The 3429-nt window shown below is 26.7% G+C and overlaps 1 pseudogene; it reads right to left on the reverse strand.

The window, feature by feature from the left end:
• Positions 1–540: 540 nt before the first annotated feature.
• LOC132953510 (uncharacterized) lies at positions 541–1174 on the reverse strand (annotated as a pseudogene).
• Positions 1175–3429: the final 2255 nt, after the last annotated feature.

Here is a 3429-nt window from a genome sequence, read left to right on the forward strand (position 1 = left end):
AGTTATACTCGAGTTGCCCGTGAACTTTTGATTTTGGAAAAAAATTTAAGTCCGATTAGTATAATGACTGATTTTGAACATGGTCTAATTGAAGCATTTACTAATGTTTATACTGGTACACAAATGAGAGGCTGTTTTTTTCATTTTGGTCAATGTCTATAGCGAAAAATACAAAGCCTTCCAGAAATACGTAAAAAATATACGAATAATGCAGATTTTGCTTTGAAAATAAAGCAGCTAATGGCTTTAGCTTTTGTTCCTGTGTCAGATGTTGTTGAGAAATTCAACGAATTGATGTCTCAACTAAACTATTATCTAATAAAATTTCACAGGCAAATTGTTTATTAATAATAAAGGTATTACATTTAGGTCTTATTATTTGTTAAATATAATTAGTTATTGAAAAATGTAAATGTTTCATTTAAAAAAAATAGCCGTTTCAACTTTTGGAACAATTCAATATAATATGTAACTGTTAACTTGTTTTATAAGTTATAAAAAATTATAAACAATGAAACAATATATTATACACGCTCACATTCATAGCCGTCTTTCATCCTGCCAAAGATAAAGATAAATCACGTTATCCTGTGTTCAAAGTTATTTTGTCGATTTATAATAATATTATATTATTATATTATTATGATTATTTGTATGCTAATAAATTAGTAATAACTACCAATGTTCCGTCCATAATTTTTTTTTCCATAGAACATAAGTATTTTAAATTTGTGAGATATGTAAATATAATTATATTTGTTTTCTTATCATTTATTAGCAATACGTTTACATTTTTGTTAGTCATAATATGCATATTTATTAGAACTTCATGTACTTCATTAATATCCCTGGTAAGTGGTGGGTGGTATTTGGTTTTTTTATTATATATATTTCTACGAATATATGAAGTATCATAGGTCAGTGATTGTGTATCGTTTCCTAAACTGCGAAGTTCAAATCTTGTTATTTTAGATGGCATTTTGTTTATATTGCTTTCAGATATTTTTCGTTTGATATTATTACTTACTGCTTGACATTAAATTGTAGAATATGCTTCATGATCATGATCCAAAACTGATTTTTCTTGTAGTAAAGTTTTGTCTTTGTTGAAGACCAATTTGGCCTTGCATGTTTTATTAGCGCTTTCCCACGTTTTATTTCCACTTATTTTCATAAAATAACTTTATAGTCGTGTAACATATTATATTTCTACTTTCTACATTTATAAATACTTAAAATGTTTTGGGACCAATAACGAACATACATCAGTGTAGAAAATTAAAACGCAGTTTAAATATGTTATTAAATACATAAAATAATTTATTTCTATAACTTGAATCAATATAATTACATAAATTCACAGACATCAACGCACTTAATGATGCCAATAAATGGAAACACATCAGACTAAGAAGATATCATGCAAACAAATCATTACATAAAAAAAAACCCATAAAAAAAAAATCAATAAAAGTACCTAACAATAGTACCTCGCATCTGACATTAAAGAAAAAAAAAACCAAATAATGAGACCATCAATTATTTTTTTAATAACAAGGTAAAAAAAAATAGTTACACTATTAAGACCATCTCACGGCTGATATCAAAAGAAATGATACGAATAGTTATCACGTCATGACGTAATCGTCTACAATAACAAGGTAATTAAAACTGCACCTTCCAGACAAATTACATAGCCAGCATCCAGTTTCATACACGAAACTTAATATAATATTAACACATGAATATTAATAGGAAATATAAGCATATGGACCAATAGTACCTATCAAAAATCAAAAATATTAACTGACAAACTTAATTCCTTTATACATCACACCTCTTGCCATACAAAGCCACAAACATTACTTCAAGAGCCATTCAAACGAATCCATGTCAGCCAATGAATCGCAAAACAAGCACGCATGAATTAAGCCAAGTAGGTATTATGAACAAAAACCACACATTTCTCGAAAAAAATCACAAGCACATGAAATATGCGCTTACCTCAACAATAATATACAACCACCATAGATATTCGTCAACGCGCGAATATTAATACGAGCGGGTAAGAAGTGCGCCATACCTAAACTTCAAGACCAAGCGACCAGCACACGTGATCTTGTAACTTAATAATTTTTGTAATTTTGTTGATATTCAAAAAAATATTAACCATAGACATTTTGAACATTCCAACATTAGTATAATAATAATATAAATTAGCGTTTTCTACGAAATTAGAGGTACTCGTAATCTATTATAATGTATATGTTCGTAATCATAAACATCATTAAAGATATTTTCTAATAATATTATTATTCTTATCAATATTGTTATATTATATGAATATAACAATATTTTTATTGGAATGTAATGAACATGGACATTAATAATATATATTATAAATAATCTATTATACACAAATAGTATATAATTACAATTAAATAAATCACTATTATAATATTATTTTATATTACAGTTTATTGTTTATATTTTATAATTAAAAATTATTCATAATAGTTATATAAATAAATAGCTGTTTTCAGATTATATAAAAACGATTAGTTCGTCAATTTTTTCAATTTGTATACAATGAACGACAATAATAGTTAGTACATTTATAATATACCTACTATACTTAAACATACCTAAAGTATATGCAGCGCAATAAAATTGGTATACTGACCTAAAACATAAGGCGAACAATAAGTATACTGACTTACCATAAAATACAACGTATGTTTTAGGCGCAACTAGTCCATCATCCATGTCCAATTGGACAACGTAATAATAATAAGTATTCTATATTGTACGATTCGTCGTACATATTTTGTACCTATTTAATTAATATTAAACAGTTTAAACTTTAAAGTAGTCATAATTTTCTTATCATTTTTTTTACTGCAACGGATCATAAACAAATTTTTTATTCAACTCATTACTTGAGAATAAAACCTAGTTCGGCCATACGTTTATGTTGACCGTGTTAAGCTGAAAAGAAGTCATTGATGTTTATACTGACGATGATCGTTATTTAAAAATCGTTATCTTGCATGAATTTTAATTTATATGTTACGTTTGGTGATAATCATTTTGTCGTATTTTTATAATATTCTTGAATGTTGGTCACTGAATGATATTTTTATAAACGTATAATAAATACATAAGTGATATTATATTTCAGTGAGATAGCATTTAAATCTGAAATAAATATTTCATTATACCATCCGCACCCATATAGTGGCAAAAAACCTTGCCACGCATAGGTACACGTGTTGCTAACCAACCGTACCAACTAAACCAACCGTAACCCCTACAATAGCTAATGACCGTAGTTGCTGGGCTCTAGACCAATAAAAAATAAAAATAAAAAAATATTATATTTTTTCTAAATTATAATATATAATTGAAAAATTTGAAATACAAAAACAC

This window comes from Metopolophium dirhodum, unplaced genomic scaffold (assembly GCF_019925205.1).
Source record: "Metopolophium dirhodum isolate CAU unplaced genomic scaffold, ASM1992520v1 scaffold54, whole genome shotgun sequence".
Taxonomy (NCBI): domain Eukaryota; kingdom Metazoa; phylum Arthropoda; class Insecta; order Hemiptera; family Aphididae; genus Metopolophium; species Metopolophium dirhodum.